Below are 14,184 nucleotides of genomic sequence, written 5' to 3' on the forward strand. Positions count from 1 at the left end.
AACAAATCTGGCAGTTGATTTGTACTCTTCACATGAGTTGTAGTGAAGAAGCCTGCTTCAACTTGTTCTCTAATATAATTCATATCCCTTTTAAAATGTTTAGCCTTTTCATGAAACTTGGGATTCTGAGTCAAATGTTTTGTTGAACAGTTATCATAATATATTGTGATGGGAAGAGGAATTAGTACTGTGAGATCTTCTAATAATCCATGGATCCATACAATTTCACTGGGTGTTGCTGACATACTTATGTATTCAGCCTCAACAAAAGATTTACTAATTGTAGATTGCTTTTTTGTCTTCCAAGCAACTAAATTAGTACTTAAGAAACACATCATAAGCACTGAGAGATCTACATACTTGTAAATTGACAAGCACTCCAATCAGCATCACTTTATGCCATAACATCTAATTTGTTGTGAGAAGAATAGGACAAACCATGATCTATTATTCATTTCAAATACTTGACAATGTGTAAGGCTGCTCTGAGATGTGGCACTCTTGGTTGGTGCATAAATTGGCTCAAGTGCTGAACATAATAAGATAAATCAGGTCTTGTGAGACCCAAGTACAACAATTTTCCAACCAACCTTCTGTATAAATCAAGCTCATGAAGAATATCACCAACATCAATGGATAATTTCAAGCCAGTAAATAAAGGAGTTGGTGATACATCACATTGTAACATATCACAATCGATAAGAATGTCTTTAATATATTTCTTCTGTGAAAGAAATATACCATCTAAGGTCCTTGACATCTTAACTCCCAAGAAGTAACTTAGAGCACCCAAATCTTTGATTGTAAAAGCTTCATGAAAAGCATGTTTCATTTTGTCAATTTGAGACATACTTGTTTCTGTAAGCACCATATCATCAACATAGACTAATATATCCAAGAAATGACTATCCAAATGTCTAGTAAACAAAGTATTTGGATTGTATAAAGCCCGAACTCTTCAAAAAATTGTTGAGTTCTTTATTCACTTTTTGGATGCCTGTTTAAGTGCATAAATGGACTTTTTCAGCTTAAAAACTTCACCTTTGCTCGCTTTGTATACCAAGCAGGAGGTACCATATAAACTTCCTCCTTTAAGAAGCCATGCAAGAAAGTATTATTAACATCTAACTGACACAAGGGCCAACCATAAGCATTCGCACCAACAATTATAAAACTCTTAACATTGGCAAGTTTTGCTACATTAGCAAAAGTTTGAGTGAAATCCCGATCTTCAACTTGGTGATATTCAGTGGCAACCAAACGTGCCTTATATTTCTGTATAGTTCCATCTGGATTCAATTTTGTTTTATAAATCCATTTTGATCCAATAGCATCTTTGTTAACAGGTAATGCAATCAACTCCCAAGTCTCATTAGCTTCTAGATCTTGTAACTCTTTTTCCATAGCCTTAATTCAGTTAGGATCATTTTTAGCTTAATTATAGTTTTTAGGCTCATTTACGTGAGAATAACTGAATAATAATGTAGATGATTCAGTCAAAGAAGAGGAAAGTGTGCTTGGATGTACTTTATGAGGAATGTAGGTGTTAACAAAATCAGCTAATTTCACAGAAGGAATAACATTTTTGTATGAATGTCTGGGAATATGTTAAACAGAACAAGTAGTTGTAAAATCAGGAGGTGGGGAAATAGATTCAGAGGAAGAAGAAATATATGTTTGAGAAGGATAACACATAGAAATATCAGCAGGAGATATAGAAGTATCATCAGAAAAAGATATTAGAGATCGGATTAGTAGAATTATAAGAAGACATAGGAGATGGACTCAGTTGTTCTATAATATTGGGATTAATAGAATGAGACAAAGATGAAGGAGAAATATGATCACACTCATTATTGAAATTAACAAGTGTGGGAGAAGAACTTTTAGAAGAAGAGAATTTTGTATGATATGGAAATGTTGATTCATAGAAAATAACATCTCTTGAAATAAAGAAAGTATGAGGGTTTATATCACATAACTTACAAGCTTTCTAACCATATGGGTGACCCAAAAAGATACACTCTTTTCTCTAGGGCCAAATTTATATTTATAAACATGCATATTATATGCATAGCACGAACATCCAAAGATTCTCAAGTTGTCATATGAGAGAGATTGTTGAAACATGACTTCGTAAGGAGACTTCCACTGTAACATACATCTTAACAGACAACTTATTAATGATATGAGTGGTTGTAAGAATGCAATCCCCCCATTACTTCTTATGTAAATTAGCATTAAATTTTGGTGCCCTAGCCATCTCCAACAAGTACTTGTGTTTCATCTCAACTCTATCATTTGGTTGAAGCACATGAAGCACACATTTCTGATGGATGATTCCTCTATCAACAAATAAAGTCAAACATTGTTCTTTAAGGACTTTAGTGACATTATCAAATCTAATCCCTTTCACCTTTTTATTAAACTTAGTCTTAATAAGAGCCAAGAAATCAACAATGATTTTAGATACATGACCCTTATTATGCAATAAAAATGTCCAAACAACTTGATATAATCATCCAAAACTGTAAGGAAGTAAGATGCACCATTTAAAAGCATTGACTTTATAAGGTCCCAAAGATTCAAATGTAATAAATCAAAACAAGATGTTGTTCTAGTAGTACTAACACTAGTGGAAGAAATCCTAACTGATCCGGTCAAAATGGGATTAACTGATCTGGAATGGATCGGATCGGTTAGGATAGTGGTTAAGAAAAGTTAATTGATCCGATTGTGAAATGGGTCAGTTACTTGAGTCAACTGATGCGGTTTTGCATACAACCGCAACAATCTCAAAATCCTAACCCTGTAGTTCGGATACGACCTGGGTACAATCTCAACTACAAACTCATTCTCCCTCAACTTCACACTTGGCCTAGTACACCTACACTTCCTACTTCTACTCTTATTAACTTTCTCCCCTTCCGTTGTTTGTGACAAACATCCAGAAACCTCTTCATTAACATGGCTACTCTTATCACGACTTATGTTGTCACCAAGTTTCTCATCAACTTCACTTGGCCTCGACTCACACGTACACGACCCCCGCTCATATTTTGACATGATACCCTCATGAACCGTGTCTTCATCACCTAACCCAACGGTAAGCCTCCTCACAAGGCTACTAACCGATGGGATACTTTCACTACTCTCGCTCGTACTCTTACATTTTTCTCCCTTACTCTTGTCCTCATTAACACTTCCCCGACCCTCCCCAACATCCTCCTCCTCATTCCCTTGCTTACCTTCTTCCCCACCTGCCTTCTGCCCACCACCACCTTCTTCCCCACCACCACCAACCTACTCACCACCTTCTTCCCCACCACCACCAACCTGCCCACCACCTTCTTCCCCAGCAGCCTGCTCCTGCCCAGCTAACTCACCACCTTCCTCTTCCTCCCCACCAGCCTGCTCTTGTCCAGCTAACTCACCACCTTCCTCTTCTTCCACACCTGCCTGCTGCCCAACTAACCCCCCATCATCACCATGCTCATCATCAGCTAACTCCCCATCTTCTTCCCCACCTTCTCACTGCTCACCTGCCTGCTCCCCTACTACTTCCCCACTTCCCTGCTCCCCTACTACTTCCCCACCTGCCTGCTCCCCTACTACTTCCCCACCTCCCTGCTCCCCACCTATCTCCCTACCTTCTTCCCCTTCTGTTGTCCACATACACCACCTATCTCCTCACTTTCTTCCCCTACTCCTTGCTGCCCACCTATCCCACCTATCTCCTCACCTTCTTCCCCTCCTCCCTGGTGTGCACCTACACAACCACCAACCTCCTGCTCACCTCCGATCTCTCCCTTATGATCATGCTCATCATCATTCTCATCACCAAAAACATGATCCTCCACATCAAATTCTTGCCCATGCTCACCTTCAAACCCCTCATTTTCACCTAGAGATGGCAGTGGGTAATGGTTCCTACCCGGATCCGTGGATCCAGATCCATTTTTGACGAATCTGGATCCTCAAATTTTGGACCCTGTGGATCCGGGTAGGATCTGGATCTTTCTTGAAAAAAACGGATCTGGACCGAGTCCTAAATTTTTACCTAGATCCAGATCCGTTTACTCATTTTTATAATATTATTATAATTAAACATTATATTTTGATAATATTATAATATTAGTTATTACATGTAAAATGGATTTTCGCTTGAATTTTAGATTATTATTCTAATTATTGTGTGATTTTTTGTGCGAATTTACAGGATAATTAAGTTTGAAAATTGGGTTGATAACTATCTACAGTTTGATAATTGAATAGTTGTAAGTAGTTGCAATAGTTATTTTTAAAAATTTAAATGTATTTTTTGGTTGATATTAGATGACTTTATTATTTAAAATCTTTAATTATTATGAAAATTAGGTTAGTTAGAAGACAATAGGCAATGATCCGTTTTGGATTTGTTTAGGACCCAGATCCATACGGATCTGAATATGGATCCGCATTCTTATTACCAGTGGATCTAGGTAGGATCTGGATCCTTGTCAAAAAAACGGATCTGGATCTGGATCCTACACATTTCCATCTCTATAATTTCACCATCTTGAACCCCCTCATTTTCACCACCGTCGAACCCCTCATTTTCTACATTAACACCGGCTTGTTGTACCCTCCTCAATACCCTCTGCTGATATGGGTTAAGGTTATCCCTAGGGCCTCTTTGCCTTTGTGCAACATTTAGTTCCCCATCCGACTCTGACTCCGCAACCACATTGTTCTCGTTCATGTCACAGACTCCACCACCTCCTTGAAATCTACACCCAATCCACTTAGTACTATCCGCATAATCTGTGAAATATACCAATACACAAATACATAATTCAATTGAAACTGTTTTCATATATTTACATGACATTTTTAGAATATCACGTGTTATCTAGGTTTATGTGAACATATTTAGGGGGCGTTTGGTTTGGGATTTTTGGGAAAGGGTAAGAGAATCAACTAGCTCAATTCCCTTACTTGTTGTTTGTTAAGACATATCAATCATTCCCTTTACCCTCTCCTTTCCCCCAAACTCCTCTACTTTCATTCCCCACCCACCCCCAAGGTTTCACTTACCATTTTTTTCTTCTATCCCTTCAGATTTGAAGATTTTATGGTCGAATTCGACCATTTAAACCTCGAATTTCACTTTTATGAAGGTGGTGAGATAATAGAGAAGAAATAGTGAGAAAGGGGTGATTCTGACGACATAGGGGCTAGGGGCAGACCATTGGCGGGGATGGGGAAGCAGCGGCAGTGTTGGAGTGATGGTGACGGCGGCGGTGACGGAGTGAGGAAGGGCAGCGACAACCGGCAAGGCTTCAGGAAAGGCATAAATGGTAGAGGAATGGTGAGAGGAGGAAGAAAGGTGGAAGAAATATTATAGCAACCAAACAACTTTTTTAATCAAAGAGTTTTTGTTTCCTTTCCCCCTGTACCCCTTTCTTGATTCCATTCCCTTTGCCCTGTTGAAACCAAACGCCCCCTTAACATATTAAACACATTTAAGGTTGTACATATTACCTCATACGCCATAGGTTGTGGACCAAAACTGTCCCTAGCCATAAGAGGATGCCTCTCCTCATATAATAAGAATTTTATTATTCACAATTAATCACTAATATATAGCATTCATAATATACATATAATTAATTCAACTAAAAATAGCTAAAATCATCATACCCCAAACTTTTCACAGTCCCTATTCACATTTTCATCATCATTACTTGTCATATTCACATCTGCAACCGACCAAGCCTTACACCTTGGAAACATACCTCATTTAATAGGTGGCCGGTTTAATCTATCTAGATACAAAATCTACAATACAAAACAAGGACTTTAAATTTAGTATACAATAACTTCACATTTACACAATTTCTACATTATATTCAACATATATAACAAATACTCACAGCTAGATAATATGTGCAACCTCCACCAACCTTCGCATAACCATCCTTATAAAACTTGTCCGCAAAATGACGACCATGTAGTAAAAGCTTCACAATTATAAGGGTCGACGAATCATAACTACTTGCATCCATAGCAAAGGTTGCAGCAATAACAAGATCCGATTCCAATCTTCGACAATTGGTCGGACATAATACATCACACAAGGCTAATATAAGGAAAGCAGTCTTAAATTCATATTCGTCATCCAAACCACATGATCCCTCAACTTTTTCCACGACTTTCACCATAGGTATCCCAACCCCCATGCCATATTTAAGCCTAATAGCTTCCACCGCCCTCCTACAATCATCGTTACGTGCCTCCTTCGGCACCCACTTTAGCCTACAAGGGTTCCCTAAAACCCAATGAACCTGGTTCCTATCTAAAGGGTACTCCACACCGCTAGGCAACTGTATCACCTTCTTCTCAACATCCAATGATGTCATCAACCAATAGCACAATGACCGAGGAAATCTTCTCCGCTTCAACTCCAACAACCCACCAAAACCCAATTCCTTAACCCACTCCACTTTCATACGTGTAAAGCCAGCTACTACTCTACCAAAATCCTCCACCCTATAGTTTACATTAGGGTGGGAACCTTTACATTTTCTCAATTGCGTTTTACATACTTCTCCCCTTGACTTCACTGCACCACCTCACTCAAATCATTTTTCAAAAACAAAATATCAAACACAAAACATAAATAATCAACAACAACAAACATAACTTAACTCAAATTCTTCGTAACAAAAAACAACTATAAACCACTCACCCTATATATTTCTCCAGTTAACACATATCTCGCTTTCTTTCTTTTCTTCACACCCTTCATTAATTAAACCATGTTTTCAATTAAATACAATTCAATACGAACTACTTCTTGCTCAAAACATACAAAAACTTCTTACCTTATCACCCACTCTTTTAGAACTCTTTCTTCTCCTCTTATCTACACCAATATTCACATCATCTTGTCAAGTTCATCAACAACCTCATTAAATATTACAAAAATAATACATAATCACAAACTTATGTCATCTAAATGAATTCATTTACCTCCAAACATTCAACTTCTTCCTCATACTCACCGCTTATTATGTCATCACTATTATCACTAAATTGGTCCATCTTTCTACAAATTGTTGTATACAATTCCAACATTCATTTCAACTTTCAAATTCAACTATACCAGTTTCTGAAATTCTACTTTCAATCTATCTGAAATTATACTTTCAATAATTCAAATTTCCAATCAATATAACTGAATTTCTAATCCAACACAACAATGTATCAAATACTTAGCAACACATTTAAATATAAGTTTTTAACTACAAGAAGTCAATTATTTGTATTTAACCAAGTTATTTTTTAATATGTAATATGATTGTAAATATGTAATATTAGCCCATAATCCTAATCAAAAGCGATTTTGCTTGTAATTGCATAAGTTTTCAATTGCAAGTTGTCATTTGCAAGTTCTAAACAAAAAAACGAAATTCAAACAAACTACCAAATTCTCAATTTAACCTAACTGTCAAAATTAAAACAAACTGTCTCAATCCCTAATTTCCAAATTTCTATACCTATTAATTAATTCAAACCAAAATCAATATGAAGCAATATAAATTTCAGATCTAACCTTCACAATTAAAGGTTTTCACCTGAATTTTGTTTAATTTACCAAAAGCCTTCAAATTTCGATGCCTCGCAAAAACCACAACTTTCGCACTCCCTAACATCAGCAAATCCACGCCTCAATTCACCTCAATGTTTCGTTTCACCTGAATTTTTTTAATGTGATCCAAACTCATTAAATTATCTCACCTAAAATTATTGGTTACCTTGTTTTTAGGGAGAATTAGGGAGAATGGAGGAGTGATGAGCAAAAAGATAATAATGCAATAAACTAAAATTGGGATTCATAATTTGGCCAATTCACTTTAATGGAGAAAATTACATTTTTACCCCTAGGAGGGGTAACTACCAGCCCATACTGGGTATGGGTATATCGCGGGCTCACCATAGAAGAATGTAAATGTATGACAGCTTGGATTGAGCATCATATCTCCTAATTCACTCCTTGAATCTTTTAAGAGTCAAAGGCCCCCAAACTAGTAGAGAACATATAAAGATTTTCTAAATTTGTTTATGATGTGTAAATAATGAGGGATGATAAATGTCTAAGTGTTAAACATATGCTAAATGTCTAACAGTCATGTGGCAGCACACAAGTGGGGGTAAGGAAAGATGGCGACATCACACATGTCATGCTTATATTTGTCCAATAAAATATTACTTTTGCAATTTTGAAACTTGTATATCTCAAAAAATATGTTTTAAAAAAATTTACAAATATAACAATATTCATATATATTTATTCTCTACAAATTGACATCCATTTTAATATAATTTTATCACATTTTTATTTTGCCCTTCTCTAACTATTATTTAGATTTGTGGAAAAATCAACATAAACAACATATGTTGTGTACAAACAACACATTCATTTTGATATAATTTTATCATATTTTTATTTTACCTTTCTCTAACTAATACTTAGATATGTAGAAAAAATAATACAAACACTATCTGATTATACACAAACAATATATGTTGTTTGTGTACACAACATATGTTGTTATTTGTGTATAAACAAATAATGTTTGTGTATATACAAATAGTGATTGCATTATTTTTTTTCTACATATCTAAATAATAGTTAGAGAAGGGTAAAATAAAAATATAATGAAATTATATTTGAATCGATGCCTATTTGTAGAGAATAAAAATATATGAATATTGATATTTTTGTAAAACACAATTTTTGAGATATAGAAGATTCAAAATTGCAAAAGTAATATTTTTTAGACAAATAACATCATGACATGTGTGCCACTTGTGTGCTGCCACATGGTTGTTAGACATTAGCATATGTCTAACCGTTAGACATTTATCATCCCTTGCTTGTAAATAATATCTTAGCCCCACTAGTAGAATAATTACTTATTGCTGCGGTGGTATTGCTGTGGTTTTACCCATATGCAGCAATATATCACGTAAAAAGAAAAGGTAAAATATGAAATAAAGATATTGTTGCGGTTTCGACCTAAAACCGCAGCAATATGGTCTCAACAGAAATTTTTTTTGAAAAAGTTGACTATTTGACCAGACATATTTTTGCAGTTCATGACAAAAACCGCAGCAATATATTAAAGTGATATTAAAAAATAATATTTTAATATATTGCTGCAGTTCTTTATAAAAATCGCAGCAATATCATTAAAAAATATTTTTAAAAAATATATAAGACATGGCGTGTTAAGCGTGTATGTTAAGTAGGGTTTTTTTCACACTTATCTCACAATCTCTCTCATCCGCGCCTCTCTCACTCCTCTCATCCTCTCTCTCCTCAAATGCTCTCTCAAATCTCACGCCTCTCTCAGCCGTTCTCTCTCTCCTCTCACCCTCTCCTCTCACCCTCTCACCCTCTCACCCTCTCACCCTCTCCTCTCACCCTCTCACCTCTCACCTAGTCGGCATCGCGTCTCGGTGGCCCATCTCGAGATTCCACCACCGAACAACAAAGCATCGCAATGTCGTCTTAGTGGCGATATCGCAGCAACGCAACGTCGTCTCGTCGTCTCGCTCATCTCGTCGTCTCGTCGTCGTTTCAAGAAGGCGAAGCAAGCGAAATTCATCTTTGATCGTCGTCGTCTGGGTGGCCATTTCTGTTTCTTTTTTCCTTTTTTTTCGTTTTTTTTTCATTTTTTTTCCGGCCTCCTTGTAGATCGGCCTCCTTGTAGATTTTTTTTTTCTTTTTCATTTTTCGTTTTTTTAGATTTTTTTCGTTTAAGATCGTTTTTTTTTTTAGATCTGTTAGTTTATTATTTTTTCAGTTGCTTTTTCATTTTACATATTATTATTTTGTAATATTGATGTAATTAGATTTTTTATCTTTATATATTAATGAGATTTATGTCATTTTATCTTTAGTTTGTTTGTGAATTGAATGGATGGTGAATGGGTTGGTTGTTTGGTTTTAATATTTCAAATTTAATTGACAAATGCAAAAAAAAAAAAAAAAATTTACCTGTACTGGATATATTGCTGCGGTTTTGGCTTAAAAACTGCAGCAATATATTGATTTTTTTCTGATATAAAATAATAATATTGTTGCGGTTTATGTTAGAAACCGCAACAATATGTTGCAATATTGCTGCGGTTTTTTATTTACCTATTGCTGCCCCCCTTAATTGCTGCGCGGTCAAACCGCCGCAATATGTCACTTTATGACCGCAACAATAAGCATTTATTCTACTAGTGCCCATCATTTGTTATACTTTCTCCATATCAAATTAAATGCAACAATTTCATTGACACAAACTCCTAGGGAAAATTTCTTAAGGGGAGATACTTGTAAAAGTTTAGCATGTGGGTATGTTAATAAGGAGAGAGAAAGTGGGGCCAAAAAACTAAAAAAAGGAGTGGAACGGGGCGCCAGATTACCACCACCATGGAGACTACCATCACCACAAAGACTACCACCACGACGCACTGCCGTCACCACCACCACTAAGGTACTACCAGCAGCCACGACAACCCCCTTCCTTACCCCTGCCAGCCTAGTAATCCTCCACCCCAACAGTCCCCCCCACCCTTGCTCCCTCACCCCCCTACTATTTCGGGCCTCTAACCCCCTCTCCCTTTGATTCAGACCTCTAACCCCACCATCGCGACCCTTTCGGTTGTGTCCACCACCACCCAAAGTCGGTGGGATGAGTTTTTTTTTGTGTTGCTGATTCCATGGTGGTTAGGGTTTAAGTTCGTGGCTTTATGGAGTTTTGTGGTGATGGGTGGTTCGTGCTTTATGGTTTCATGGTTGGCCAGTGGTCGTGTGTGGTAGTTTGGTGGTCACGGTGGAATTGGTTGGTGGTGGTGGTCGTGTTTTTTGGTTGTTGCGATGGGTTGGTGGTGGTTGGCAGCTGGTGGTTGTGTGAGGTGGTGTCATGAAACAAGGTGGTGGTAGGGTGGTGCTAGTGACACTAGGTGGTGGTTTGGTAGAATGGGGGTGGACAATGTTGGTCAAGGTGGGTTTGGAGAGAGAGGGGGGTGAAGTTTTGGTAGATTAATGTTGGTTAGGATAAGAGGGACTTAATTAGTGTTAGTAAGGGTATATGTGTAATTTCACACTCTAGATGTTTACCAAAAATAGAAAGAAGGAAAGTGTCAGCATTTAATTTGAAATATCCGTTTTACAAACTGTTGTATATATTTAAGTTGATACGGAGGAAGTACTAGCTTTCTATGCACGTGATGCGTGTCACAATATTTTTGTTCTAGTTGGACTTTCGTATTCTCAAAAAACTAACTTTATATGTGTAATATACATGCGTCGAACACGTTTTATTATAGTGTAAGTTGACAATTGTTTTTCAATGTGATGAAAATCGTATGCATTTACCATAAATATATTATGGACATAAGAACATCGCTTACTTAATTTGTTAAGTTTAAATTTTATTGTATTTATTTCTTTTTCGAATTGATCAATTTTTTATTTCTTCAATTTTATTGTTAATTTAAGTTTCTTACAAATACTTTCATCAATTTATGTTTGTAAGATATATTCTGTAATTGTGGGCTAATTCCTATTAACTTTGACTTTTTTAAATTTGTTTATAGAAAAAATTTAATGATAGTTTCATATTTGTTAAGTGACTTCACGTGTGTTGTGAATATTTAGGGGTATACATTAAGCTTTAAGAAACCATGAGGGCTTTTGAGTAATTTAATAGGAGGACATTGTAGCGTTCCTCCTTCCCTTATATAATAGAGATTTCTCTTAGGATTCCGTATACTTTTTATTTATGGGTAATTCCCAATGATATGCTCCTATTTTTGAGAATTCTCAATAGTAGATTCTAATTTTTTTTTTCTTCCCATTGCTAGGCCGTAATTTTTCTAATTTACCCTAATTTAACATTAATGAGACTTAAACTTTAATATCATATTTCGTTTTAATATTTGTGTTAAGTTTTACTAACCAAAATTAATTTAGGTCTAGACTAACTGACTAACCAAAATTGTTCATCCTATTCTAATTTTACTTTCCCTCCAACCTAACTTCTGCTTCCCAATATGGAATACGTTACCTTGTGAGTAGGGATGGGCATGGGCCAGATCTGGGGCGGGTCCAACTAGATCCAGACCCGCATTTTTTTATTTGGACCTAGACCCGCCCCAGACCCACAAGGTCTAAAAATCTTGGACCCTTACCCAGACCCAATGGGTCTGGCGGGTCTTGGGTCCAAAATGGGTCTCAAGCATATTTTGACTTTTTATTTATTTTTTTACCTTGCGATTTTTTACGCACATTTTCCTTAGTAACTAAAATGATATTGGGCCCAAAATAGTAGTTTTATTCTTCCACAAAATATCTGAAATTAAACAGCCACAACAATGTAATGCCAAAAATGTTACAACTCACAATTAGTCTACAATAAGTTTAAGTTACTCAAATTCATAATATTAATAAAAATTCTTTCAAAGTAGAACTAGCTAGGGATTCGAAGTTCGAAGTAAAGTAGAGAGACAGAGAGAAACAGGAAAGTCGAAATTCGAAGTGGACGATTGTGGCCTGTGTGTTTAATGTATTAGGGTGTAGGGATTATGGGTAAAATTTGTTTATATAATTTATATTATTTTTATATATTTATATGTTAAAAAATACATTGGGTCTCTGGTCGTGTCCGGGTCTAAAATTATCAGACCCGGACCCATACCTGTTTTAGACACTTAGACCCAGATCCGACCCAGATCCAATGGGTCTCAAAATTTTAAACCCATACCCTTAAAAATGGGCCGGGTCCAACCAGGTCTGGGTCGGGTTTAGTGCCCATCCCTACTTGTGAGTCACCTTCCTTGTTCTGTTTTTAAAAAAAAATTCATGGCAAATTCATCTTCTTAGACTCTTAGTCCATCAATGTGTAATTATTTTTCCCTTGGGTATGCATTATATATCAGAAGTCAAAGAATAGTGAATCTTTCACTTTATTAGAAAAGCAAATTAATGAAAAGTATGCATACTACTAACAGTATACCAAGATACGTCAGATTCATCATAAAGATTATTAACCTACACTTTGACTTAAATAAATCATGTTTAGTACGTAGGACTTAGGCAAAGCTTAACAGAAGTATTAAAACTAAACATGAAATTAACTTTTGAGTCTCATTAATGGTGCTAAATTAGGAAGACTAAGGCATAACAATAGGAAGAAAAAAAATGTTAAATCTACCATTGAGAATTCTTAAGAATAGGAGCCTATAAGTGAAATTTCTCTTTATTTATTGATTGTTATTAAACCCACAAAAAGTTCAATCTAACTTGCATGGACCCAGTTTACGTTAATATTAGGGTGCACTTGGACAAAAGCATGTATCATTTCTAAACAACTCATTGTATCATTCAAAATCCCACTATATCATGCAAGAACTTATTATATCATTCAAAAATATATTATACCATGCGAAAACTACGTCATTTCTAAATAATCCATTTTCTCGTTCATTCATAAACATACCATATCATGTAGAAACATACCATATCATTTAGAAACATACTATGTCATGTAGTGTTATAACGGACGTGAGAGAGAAACAAATAATGAACTCAAAAGCAATAAAATCAGACAACAGATTTACGTGGTTCACCAATTTGGCTACGTCCACGACAGAGAGAGAGAGAGAGAATATTTTATTATGAGAAGGAAAAACCAGATTACAAAGAGTGTAGAGACTAATTCGGTGTTTAAAACCTAGGTACAAATAACATATTTATACTCAGCGGCCAAAACCGCGTTTTCCGCATAAAGCACCGACCCGCCCGGGTAAAATCTGCCCGACCGGGCGGAACCCAACTCTCCAGATTTGCTTGCGTGCCCGACCGGGCGAGATCCGCTCGACCTGCCCGGGAGGAGCGCAAGACGAAAACAGTTTCGTCAGTTCTTCGTAAAACAGTCATAACTTTCTCGTTCCTCAGCGGAATTTGGCATATGACCTGTCGTTGGAAAGCTCTTGGAACACGCTATCACCTGCAATTTGAATCACGTCAAAACCATTTATAGATTGAGAGATATGTGCATTCAAAGTCAGTCTTATGTCATTCCTTCTTCACGCATTCTACCAAACACCTTCAAGGCACCATTCAAGTCACTATTATTACAA

Source organism: Beta vulgaris, chromosome 5 (assembly GCF_026745355.1).
Source record: "Beta vulgaris subsp. vulgaris cultivar EL10 chromosome 5, EL10.2, whole genome shotgun sequence".
In the NCBI taxonomy this organism is placed as follows: Eukaryota; Viridiplantae; Streptophyta; class Magnoliopsida; order Caryophyllales; family Amaranthaceae; genus Beta; species Beta vulgaris.